The sequence below is a fragment of the Danio rerio genome, chromosome 9 (genome assembly GCF_052040795.2).
Source record: "Danio rerio strain M-AB ecotype USA chromosome 9, GRCz13ab, whole genome shotgun sequence".
Taxonomy (NCBI): domain Eukaryota; kingdom Metazoa; phylum Chordata; class Actinopteri; order Cypriniformes; family Danionidae; genus Danio; species Danio rerio.
The window spans coordinates 36677440-36689867 of NC_141029.1; the positions used below are offsets into that span (position 1 = coordinate 36677440).

The following is a 12428-nucleotide window of genomic DNA, read 5'->3' on the forward strand; positions in this document are numbered from 1 at the left end:
TCGAGCCTGTGTAGGGTATAGTCTGCAGGCCACCCTCTGGAGGGGGAATGTAAAACACCTGTTGAGGGTAAAGACTTGATGGCACACACTGTCAAAACCCAATAACTCTGAGTGACTTAAACTAAGCTCTGGCCATGTGGTGCACGTCTTTCTTGGGAGGTATTTCCAGAGGGGGTCTAAAGGGGGGGCAAGTGAAAAAAGCTCACACTTTTTGTCGAGTCCACTAGCCTTTTCGTCAGCTTCGGATGACAGTGATAGTTCAGATGGAAGTCTGCATAGAACTACTGAATATAACCATGCAGGAAGGACATGTTTTGAATTAAATAAATAAGGCACAATATAGTTTAAAAATGTTTATGATTATTTAACAAAACGGTTTAACAACTTATTAATTTATATTATATGTACATTGAAATAACGTACTTGTTTAAATAAATAATAAGTTATTATATATTTAAATTTTACACTCAGATTTTTAAACAAACAAGATATTTCACAGCAAATGTGCCATTTTGTCATTAATATCTAAGACCCGAAGAGATTTTTTCATTTTTTTTTTCTTTTTTTCTGTGATTTCCTACATCCTTTGGGTTAAAGAAATATATGTAATTTAGAGTTTTTACATTTTGTTTATATTTTTAATTTTATAGCATGTCCACTGTAGTGGACCACAGGACCATTTTAGTTCAAAATCAACAAAACTGTACAGGATATGGCTGTAAAGGGATAATAATCCAATATTAATGTACCAAAAACAAAACAAAAGCCATTTTTTCCCCTTTGTACTGAAATTCCTGAAACAGTTTATAGTCTGAAAGAGAACCAAACTCAAAAAAATATAATATTAAAAAGAGATTGTTACTTTTTTGTTGGATTTGTTAATCCAAAAGAAATTTAATATAAAAGTGATTTAAAACTGACTGTCATTCTCTTATTGTCTCTAATTCTCTAATTTACTAATTGACTCTAAATCTCCCTCAAGAATCTACCACAACTATTTTATAAAGAATCATCTCTGGTTTAGTTCTGCCACCTATAACATGCAGTCATTAATTACATTAAGATGGTCCTGGTGTCCACTATAGTGGACATTTAAAAAAGGATGATATTTTGAAACAAACAAGTTAACAGCTTTGAAAGCTAAATGTATTGTTCCTGACACTTTAATAAACAATTATATATGTAATAATAATAGTAAAAAAAAAACAAAAATCATTTAAAAAGCTAAATGTCAAATTTTTTATAATTTGACATTTTTACAGAAAGTGCTTTGCACTTAGCAAAGAAAATGCAGAGCACTTAGCAATGAGCATAAAACATATACTCTGCCCTTTGCTATGTCGTCGGCGTTTTCAAGTGACCACCTCCATTGACAACAACAGAAATAAAGAACAGCACTCACATGTTATCACCATAAAAATGCTTCGGTGGATACGCACCCTTAAAGCCAGATTTATTCATCAACAGAGCAAATTTGTGTTAGAGTACAATTCCAAAACTGTCCAGATGGCTCTGAAATTTTTGCAGGTGATTTATTTACTGACAAAGTGCAAATTAAAGATAATAAACGTAACATATATTGCTCAACGCAATATACCAAGTAAGCATATTCTCTTAAGGTGTGGGTGGTAGGACCATGCACTGCGCAAGATTTTTTTCTATTCTGTGTCTAAGCGAAGGCTAAACAAACATGTGTAGTTCTAATAAAATAATTGATATTCTAGACATCATAATTTGCACATCACATAGAAAAAAGAAGACATACTGTACATATATATTTTTGGGGCAAAGAATGGTTAGAAACACAAGCTGAATAGTGTCCACAAGACAAGACATAAAACTTTTACTTGAAAACTACTGGACAGGACCCATGTGCTGAACTATTCCCATAACTTGTTTTAAAGTTAACTTTTTAAGCCATAACTGACTGTATTTATGTGAGATAGCCTGCACAATGTACATTTTGACAACTGCTTGTGTATTTGACAGTTCAGGTGCAAAGTGAACAAATCGCACACTGTCTAAGGGAACTAGGATCAAGCTTCAGTTAAGTCATTTAGCATGATTCCATCTATCCCAGCTTCTCTTACTGAAAAGTAATCGATTGTGAAAGAATGGTCATTTTGTTCTACAATGAGCTTGGTTACCTTTGATTAGGTTGTTCTTGTGGGACACTAAATGAGAGTTGAAATGGGAGACAGCCCTGGGAAAAACATGACATGTGGTCACACTATTGGGGGTCTTAATCAGAGCTATTCAAAATTTTGACAGGGGTATTCAGGTGTATGACTATATTTTTGGGGTAATCTTTTAATTCCTGATGCAACTTTTAAAAAATAACATGGTTTGACAAAAAATATTTTTGGATGATGTGTTCAACTGGCATTCCAAAAAAATCGATACACAAGGAAAAATTTCTCTCTATTCAACTACCTGTATGCACTCTCGTTGTCTGTGGTGCCTCCTTGCAGCAAGAACTGCAGCTATTTTAAGTCCAACAATGGGCTACTCTATATGTACAGCCAGTGTTGTTCAGCCAATGATAAACTTCTGGGGAAAGCTTAATGTGACTATTTTGAATTACATAAGGTTTCTTTTACAACATCAATGTTGTAATATAATTACAATACAATCAGTTAAAAAGACTTCAGCATTCATTTCGTTGTTTAAGCGTAAAATGAAATGAAAGAGCAAAGTCAGGATCAGCAGGCGAGCGCAGAAACTCCATTGAAAATTCTGGGGTAAAATAAAGTTATTTTAAAGACATAGCAGGGGAAAATGTAATTTAATGCAGTGTTTATTGTCCTGTCTGTGACAGGATATGTGCATATACCTTATTAAGACTTTAATAGACATAAATAATTGCACAAGTGCCCTTCATTTGAAGAGCACAAATATTAGTAAATCATGTTGCGTCATGCCTTTAAATACGCTCCCTCCATAAAGTTTAAGTCTGACAGAGAAACTCTTACAAATGCATATTCAATATGTTCAGCCACAAAAACAGCTGTTCAATTCTTCACTGCACGTGTTTAGTAGATCCTTGTGTCCTGTTTCTTTGTTAATGCCAAAAAGACAGTTTGTTCTGACAGAATGTGTTAGTAAATCTGGTCCCTAATGTCATTTTTCTTGGTTACACCCAATTACATTTTTACAGCTATTAAATTTATAAAGCTTTTTTCTTTTATGAGCACATTCTTACACAAATGCATACACTACCGGTCAAAAGTTTGGGTCAAATTTTTTTTCTTGTTTTTTTTTTTTATTCTGTTCATCAAGGCGGCATTGATTAAATGTAAAAACTAATTGTTAAATATTTATAAAAATGTTAAATAACTGTTTTTATTGTATGTAGTTTCAAATGAAATTATTACTCCAGTCATCATTGCTTTTACTACTATTACATTTATAATAATAATAATAATAATAATAATTGATAAAGATGATTTCGGAAGGATCATGTGACTATGAAGTCTGGAGAAATGAAGCTGAAAAATCATCATTAAAATCACTAGAATAAATGATTAAATTAAATGATAAACAACTTATGAGCAGTTATTTTATAGTGCAATACCATTTTACAATTCTACAATTTGTTCTGTATTTTGATTAAATAAATACAGCTTTGGTGAGCTGGATAAGCTTATTTTAAAACATTTAAAAATTGTACAGACCCCAAACTTTTGACCGGTAGTGTACATATACACACACTAATATATAAATAACTGAATCTCACTCAAACATTCATAATCATTCTCTACAAAGATGATTTCCACTTGCAAATCCACACAAAATTACACAAACAATCTTTTCCACCAAATGAAGCGCAGCAAGCTGACAGTGATCAAGTGTAACTGAAATATTGCACAAGATAAATCAATGCTAATGGGTGCAGGTAAGGGAACACCACAGCATTCTTTAATCACCCGACCGCTTAACCAACGTGTGAGGACACACAGGTTGACGGAGCGAAGACTGTGACCACAAAGCTTAGGCACCAGAAAGCTTGCTTTAGCTCGATGAAAGATAAATCTCAAACAAGGGGCAGCTCTTAAAATCACAAAAGACAAAGCATCCAAGCAGCTGCAGTAGCTGTCTGTTAATTGAAAAGCAGCCAGATATGGGAACGAAAACCACAGCTAGTCTGAGAAGAACTGATGGACAACTAGCAACAAGGGGACCGATCCTCTCAACAGCCTAACAATGTGATGAGTGAAGTCAAATCTTTTGAACCCGCGCTCATGAGAGGTCACGAGGCAAGAAAAAAAGGCCCCGGCATTAACTGTAGAGGAGGTCCCGATGTGTAGAGCAAATGAGTAAAGTGGCGACCGTGCTTTTGCACAGCTTAATTGACCAAACAGCTGTGAAATGACATCAGCCAAGAGCGCCGCGCATTCACTCGGCAACAATTTCGCTCTTAAAAGGTTCCATCAGTACCTCGACAGCAAGCCATGGTCCGGTACATTTAATCTTCTCTGTTTTGCAGGCCGCCAGCTGGTGGGGTTCAGAGCAAAAGTGTTCTGGTGTGGGTCACGGGCGTGGAGCTGCCATGAGTGAGTCATTGTGCTGCCTCCTGTCACTCACACTAAAGAGTGGATTACATTCCACTGATGGGAAAGCACCAACAAGCATATCTGCACAGGCTCGGGGGTTTACAAAAACACCTCCCAGAAAATCTTGAGGCAATTTATGGATCAAATGTGTGGGAAAAGCCTCTAATGAGAGGATCGCCATGCGGTACTTACTGCCACGTACAGGTCACACAGGTTTTGTCAGAATTACCCTACGCATGTCATTAGCTACTTGTGAAGAATTGTTTTGGAAAGTTTCAGGTGAATTTTCGTGTGCTGGATTTCAAACTGGTCTGTTAAAGGTGCTCTGTGTAGCAGCTGTGATTTAGCACTTAAGCTAATAACTAAATAAAACACTCTTACCCCATTTTTTCCGTCCAAGTACCTGTCCAATGTGGCATCAAGGGACCAATTAAACACGAATCCACTTGGCAAAGCTCTGAAAAATGGCAAAAAAAAAAAAACTATGAGCAAACAAATTACTAGCATAGAAAAGAATTGATAGTGAAAAACACAGTGGTACAAAGGAGATCATGGTGTTCTTACATAAAGTAGCAAAGCAGCTGCTGCTAAGAGTTTAAAAAATACATTATATGAAATGATTATATGAAGAGAGTGGGCTATGGAGTTTAGTGTCAAACATAAGAACACACAGAATCTCTATTTCAAGAGTTCACACTTAGATGTAGGCCACCGTTGGTCAGTGTTGACCATGGATGATGTTTACTAATCTGATCTTGAACCATGACTGTCTGAGACAGCCCTATTGGTGGTTGAAGAGGCCAATATGGGAGAGACATTCTTTGAGGTCGCACTGATAGGTGGCTCCCTGACTGTCGTTGTTCCACACATTTCGAACAAACTCATTTGTCCTTCAAAGCACACATCATGTTCTTTTCACCTGACTTGAGTTGTTTGGTCAGGGTGCACCTCCACTTCGGGCATTCTGCTGCGAGGTCTTCTGTGTGTTTATGCCGAAGGCTTTCATGTCTCTCTTTATGACATCTTTAAATCGCAGAATCTAGTGCCCTTTGGTTCTCTTCCTGGATGAGAGTCCCCTGTTTAGGATGTCCTTTGGGATTCTCCTATCCTCCATGCGGCATACATGGCCAAGACAACGCAGGCGATGTTGTCGGAGCATGGTGTACATGCTTGGTAGGCTGGTTCGAGTCAGAACTTTGACGTTGGAAACTGTCCTTCCAGGTAATGCGCAGAATGTGGCGCCTAACTCATAGGTGGAAGGTGTTCAGTCTCCTCTCTTGGCAATAGTCTTTCTGCTTGATAATATTAGCAAGTTTGGCATGCTGTCCCAGGATATAACCCTAAGCTCGGAGATAATTGAGCCCAGGGCTCCTTCTTGGTCAATTAGCATGTAAGGGGGTAAGAGATCAGGTAGTTCTCGAGAGCTCCCCCTGGTAAAGGAGGAAAAGGGGGAGGTGGGGGGGATTCTTTGAAAAACAAAGATAAGAGAGTAATACCAGACGGGCTATTTATAGTGAGTTTGGATCAATCCGATTGGCTTACTAATGATTACGGATGGGAGACCAGCCGCAATCAATCAAATCACATGCTTCTCAAAATTAGTTTGTGAAACTTACCTCAATTGATCATAAAAGGTAAAGTTCACCAAAAATATGCTTTTAATGTACTCACCATCAGGCCGTCTATGATGTTGGTGACTTTTTCTGCAGAACATTAAGGATGATTTTGTTTTACAATATCCAAGTTGACAGCTAAAACCACTGCGAAAGAAAAAACAAAGATATAGTTTGTGAAAGAAATCACATTACTCACAGCATCCTCCCTTTAGAAACAAAATAAAAAACTGCAACCTATAAAATATATTAATTATAATTGGAAAGATTGTCTTTGGATGAAAGTTCACACTCTAAACCGTCATCAATGTGCTCAAGCCCAATTGCTGTGAATATTGTTGAACATAAAGTTCAGTTTTTGCACAGATAGATCATTCACAGCAAGCATTTTTTGTTTTTTAAAAGATGTCTAATAGACGTCTAAGCTTAGTCGTCTTGGCTAAAACGAGGCTAAATTTGCGCTGTCAGTGAAATAGACATCCAAGAATAGGCCAAAGCTAGACTAGTCATAAAATAAACAGAAATGAATGACTACACATATAAAGTCTGTCTAATCTGTCTATTTGACGACTAGTCTAGTTTTGGACTATTCTTAGATGCCTATTAGATTTTCACTGACAGCACAAGTTTGGCCTTGCTTTAGCCAAGCTGTCTACATTTAGATGTTTATTAGACATCTATTAAACACAAAATTGTTTGCTGGGTTCAATTTTAAAAGACCTCATTGTCTTGTTTTGTCTCTCAACATGCCATTGACTTCTACTGTTACACTGAATAAAAAGTGCTTCTTGGTAGACCTAAGGGGGAGTAAATTATCTGCAAATTTTCATTGTTGGTGTAACTTTCCATTTCAAGAATGTCTATCTATTTAGTTTCTCAACAGCTCAGAGATGATTTATAGGAGTTTCAAATGCTCTGCGGTACTCATACATTTAAAAAGTGTATGAATTACAACAACTATGATGCTTTATGTATGAAGCAACTGACTGGTCAAGTTTCCTGTTCTTTGCCTGTCCTCGGTAATCAAACTGCTGCCCACTAACACCAAATCCTGCTGCTGTCACCATGTCAGGATGAACGTCTCTTCGCCTCTTCCTTCAATACAATATTTAATTCATACTGCTCAATGTTATTTCATTTCTAGATGAAAGGCACTGAGATGGAGGGCAACCTTTTCCTCCCCTCTATCTTAGAAAAGCCGAGATGGAAAAAGCAAGGTCGTGGACGAGCTTAATTTCGAGCCGATAATTTAGCAAATGGTCTTCACTGTATCACTTTGATCTTGCCAAAGTTTTGGAAATTTCAATCTCGAGCCAACTACAACTGGCCGACTGTAGCCCTGCTTCATTAGTGGACCTTTAAATGGTTCACAACAATTAAGGCTGTCAAGCGGCTGTTCTCTGCCCAGGAGTAAACCTTGACTAATGATTTGCTAAAAAGTCCTGACAGTCTGTTACAGTCAGCGGTAATTGAATTTAAGCGCTAACAAGCCTTTGAACAAGTGAAAGAAATATTTTATAAGCTTGATGCAATTTAGTGGAGCAGATAATGAATCATAATGAATATTCCCCTCTGATTTTTTCCGCTTATAATTGTCTTTTTCCAAACGTAATAATAACAAGCAGGGAAACAAATCCAGACAAAGACGGAGAGCAATCAGACTTCAATATCTTTCTCTCAGTGCCTCGCTTTCTTGTTCTTTTTCTTTTTTTGGCTTTTGTCTTGGTTATAGGCAGACACTGTTTCCTGCTATTTTGTATTCTTTTGCGTTCACCACCAATAGTTTCCCAGCTATTTTAACGAGCTTGATGTGTCACAAGAATGCATGCCCAGTTCACTGTGCGCGCAAGAAAAGCTATGACAACTATGCTGTTAATGTTGCGCTTTTGAGCCGCCACATAACCCCCTAACATAGCTCTGATGAGCATAAGTAGCAAATAAGCAAGCAGCCTCGTGCTAAAGTTTTGTTTGAGGCCTGACATGGATTAATTGATCCGCAAGAGCAAACATGCATGCATGCATAGATTAAAATGTTTTTTAAATGGGCCAAAATAAGTACATTAATAGTCGGCCTCATTAAGAAATGAACACACTAGCATGCGCAAAAGTCTTTATGAACACTTCACAGTATTAAAAGACTGTGCTTGCTGTTGTTTATAGAGTTCTTTGGGTTTGAAAGTCTGAGAAATGAGGGAAAGATGTTTTGCACAAACTCTTTTCCCTCAATGTAGTCAATTTGCCAAAAGGAAATCTGACATCAAACGACCGCATCATCTAAGAAGGTCCACTTACGCAGTAACTCAGATCACTGAAAGTGTCACGAGCTCAGTAAATTAGCACACAAAATGATGAATTGGATAAAATTGCGTCAAGAAAAACAATCAAATATTAAAGGAGGATACACATTTCACTTTGACATCAAGGAGACACTAAGTAATCACCAACAAGAGCCACATCATTTCCTCCATTTAGTGTAAAAGTAATAAAAGGCATGTCAAAATCCCTAGCGTGATACAAGACCCCGGCGGTTCATTACGCACCGGACTCCGCACTTTCCCTCGGACTAATAGGGACAATATTTAGGCAAATAAGGTCATTATGGTAATAAGAGTGCTGATAATAAGTCGCAGTTTGCTTATTTGTTTTGCTTGGGCTGTAACTGTCGTGATGAACAAAAGGAGGCCAATTAGATTTTAGGCTCTTCCCGAATTGGATTTCAGAGCAGAAAAACAGGGCCATACATTTTGAATTCATCAGGGATGAATAGAAAATGTGATTAAAATTTCAGAGTAAAGTCCTCGTTGGAGCATATAAGTTTGCGTGTAAGGACGCGGCGCTCTCTAGCTGTAATTACCTGCGAGAATTTGATTCCTCTTAAGTGGGTTACCAATGGATTTGGATGCGTTCACCGTATGTTAAAGGTTTGGGTTACTTATTGTATTCTATTGTACAATGCTGCAATAAGACCTCTAATTGGGTTAAGTGCCAGAGCCAGAACATTTATCAAAATAGTTTCTAATATGATATTATCAGTTAATTTTGAGCTACTTTCAACTCAACTTGTTTACTCGCTTGCATGTAATTTAAATGCATGCATAACATAGAAGGTGTAAAATATGCACAAACAATATTTGATCCACAAGGCCTTAGGCTGCTCTAGACAATACACAGAGTTGAAAAATGTCATAATTTGTCAGATTTTCCCAGTTAACCCATTACAGTCCTGTGCTTTCAACAATACACTAATACATCCTAATTTAAGCTGTGAGTTACTTGCATAGTTTTTAAATATAACTTGTTTAGTAAAGTGCCAAACGCTACTTTCACCAGCACAACACCCTTTTGGCATAACAAAAACTACAGGATTTTTGTGCATGTGTAATTTTAGCTGTTTCCTATTTGGATATAAGCCCTGCTATGGGAGACACAACTGATTCTTTGACATTTGCTTATCATAAAAAAGATCTTTAAATAAGTAAAACAATGTAATTTAAAAAAAACATAAATTAACAGATTGCAGTTTTTGAATCATAGAGAGGGGCAGAGAACACCTGCAGACTTTTTTGCCAATTCTTTTAATTTAATGACGTAAAAACTATCTGCATAAATATAAGGAATGATCTTGAGAGTATAGGAGCTCAAAACTTCACAAATAATAACACAATATACTTATTACCTTTAATTTAGGTTTGCAATGCATATCCAATTAGAAGCACTTGATTGGTAATCAAAGCTATACAAGGTAGGTCTTTTATAATACATCCACTAAAAGATAGAAAACATTACTACACACATTGTATTGTACACAAATCATAAAAAATATACAGGTATTTGAATCTGTGGAAATCTGTGAAGTTTTCTGTGGATTTCAGCATTTACAGATTCCATGTTGACCTAGTCAAGAATGTTCTCTCTTTACAAGTCCCATCCCGTTTTTCCTAGGACAGTCCCATATTTCAGCTTTATTTTAGTGTCCCAAATGAAAGTCATGACTTGCCCAATATTTCAATTGTTCTTAAATCTTTGATTGCTAAATATTAGTAGTAGTTGCTGTCCCATGAAAACAGACTAATCAATAAGTCAATAATGATGTAGTATTTAAAAAAAAAAACATCCAATAACATTTTTAAATCAATCAAGTTGGAGTTAGTAAAGGCAGGACCTCCACTTGTCAGGTCCAAACTACTAAAAATTTCAATAAATGTGACTGTCAAACTGTATTTCAAAAATTCCAACATCAAATGAAATTAAAAGTATAGAGAAATGGCCTGTGTTGGATATATAAAACATGCTAGAGCGTTACTCAGTGTACAATTGTTACTTTTAGAACCAACAGTTAAATGCCATAACCAAGTGGTTATAGCAAAAAAAAAATTACACTGCAAAGCATTAGTACTTTTGTTTGGTTGCTTGGTTTTCAGGAACAATAGGTTTTAAACATAACTGACATTTTACCAGAAACAAACATAATCTTTCCCTGAAATTAAAGCATAAATACAGTGAATAAAAAGTATTTCATCCCAAAATTTTTTTTAAATGGACTAAAGGTTGATTTCTGTGAGTTGTTCTGAGAAGGAATATATCATTCATTTGGTTCTGAGATATTTGTTCTTTATTAAAAACACTTTACAAACATACAAACCCTGTCATCGTCCTCAGCCCAATTAAACCTACAGCTTTAATAGTTTTGTTATGGTAATAAATGCTGTTTAGAAAATAAATACTTCCGAAATAGCAAGTTTAAGTTGTTATCATCCAAATACTGTAAATGGACAATTGTCCCCATGTTTCTTTCAATCCTGTCACATTTGCATTAAATTTAACATAAAATACTGGCAATACACCTTTAAGGCTATGACTTGAAAGTGACATTATTTGATAGAGAAGGTGACAGTGATCGAGGATGCGTTCTATCATTGCTAGAGCGTTACTGAGTAAGTATGATTTCTTTAATGTGAATGACATCCTTTCATTTATGGACTTGTAATGGACCGCAAGGAAGAACGTCCTAATCAAAAACATCCTTATGCTTGGAAAATTTTACATAAATAAATCTAAATATTTGAAGGTTAAACCAATGTTTTGTGGTTTTAATAATGAGATTCTTTTATATGTAAAATCCCTTAAGATATGGAAAACAAAGAGTGTAATTAATCTGCTGTCTTTGATAGAAAAGTATAAATTACAGGAAAGCTCCCTAGTCCTTTCTATTTATTATTATGTAGTATTTTACTTATAATAATTTCATGTAAAACACTGTATTATGTAGATAATAAGTTCTTTATTTGCATGTTTCCTTGTTTGTTTGCTTTATTTATTCATTTATTTGTGTAATAAAGGTGTACTGTAATAGTGCCAAGTTGTTGTACATGTATGCTCACTAAAAATAAATAAAAAAAGGATTTTATTATTATTATTTTTTATTTAGGATTTTATGCTTGTTTTGTGTAATTTTGTACAGATTTTTTTTTTTATAATTTTGAGGACGACAAGCCTAAGTCATGCCTGGCCATTTTTAATAAGTGTTAATGCAAGTTTCTGGTAGATTGTCCCATAGATTTATTTAAAACACCAAAACTATTCTAAAATTACAAAGATACTGTTCATTTTCCACAAATAAACCTTTTAATTAAAAGAAAAAAAATGAATTTACAAAAAAAAAAAAACACGTGACTAAATAAAGGAAGATGGCCTCTCAACGACACCTGCAGTTCCCCTTAAAATATCACGACATAATTTTGTATAGTTTTTCATAACCTCCCTCCACCACCCTGCCTGATCTCACCATCTTCTCAATTTTAGCTCAAGCAATCAGCCTGCCACTCTATTGTAAACAAAACCATGTGATGCAACCTGCAGCTGTTTTATTCAACTTATCTCTATACATGGGAGGACAAATTGGATTGACAGGCGGCATAATGGCATGTCCCTGCCCTATTCACTCTTACCGCGCGTGGACAAAACGTCTGGGCTGATGAGTTCTTGATAGCATTTGGTGGCTCCTTTGTGTACTCCAGCTCATCTCCAAAAGTCAATTAAAATCCTGTGATGTTGACACCGCCAGCACGCGCCCCTATCAAATACAAGTGCGACTCGCGTGAACCCGCGCTCTCGAGGTCACGTGGCATTACGCAACAGGTCGGGTGATTAAATTAAATGATGTGCGCGAGCTTCTGAATCGTTTACGCAAATCGGCTCGTTTCAGCAATTGTTATGTCACAAATGCATGTCAAAATACAGTCAGTGTAACAATTATTTATGC

At 36.1% G+C, this 12428-nt stretch overlaps 1 long non-coding RNA gene across 5 annotated transcripts in view; it reads right to left on the reverse strand.

The window, feature by feature from the left end:
• Positions 1–12219, reverse strand: part of LOC147835345 (uncharacterized) — a 299503-nt gene extending 287284 nt beyond the window's left edge. For all 5 annotated transcript variants that reach the window (XR_015499676.1, XR_015499678.1, XR_015499679.1 and 2 more), the window contains exons 1-3: positions 12115–12219; positions 6225–6313; positions 4935–5010 (exon numbers count right to left, since the gene is read on the reverse strand). This is a non-coding gene — a long non-coding RNA (uncharacterized LOC147835345). The remainder of the gene's footprint in view (positions 1–4934; positions 5011–6224; positions 6314–12114) is intronic.
• Between the last annotated feature and the right edge of the window lie 209 nt (positions 12220–12428).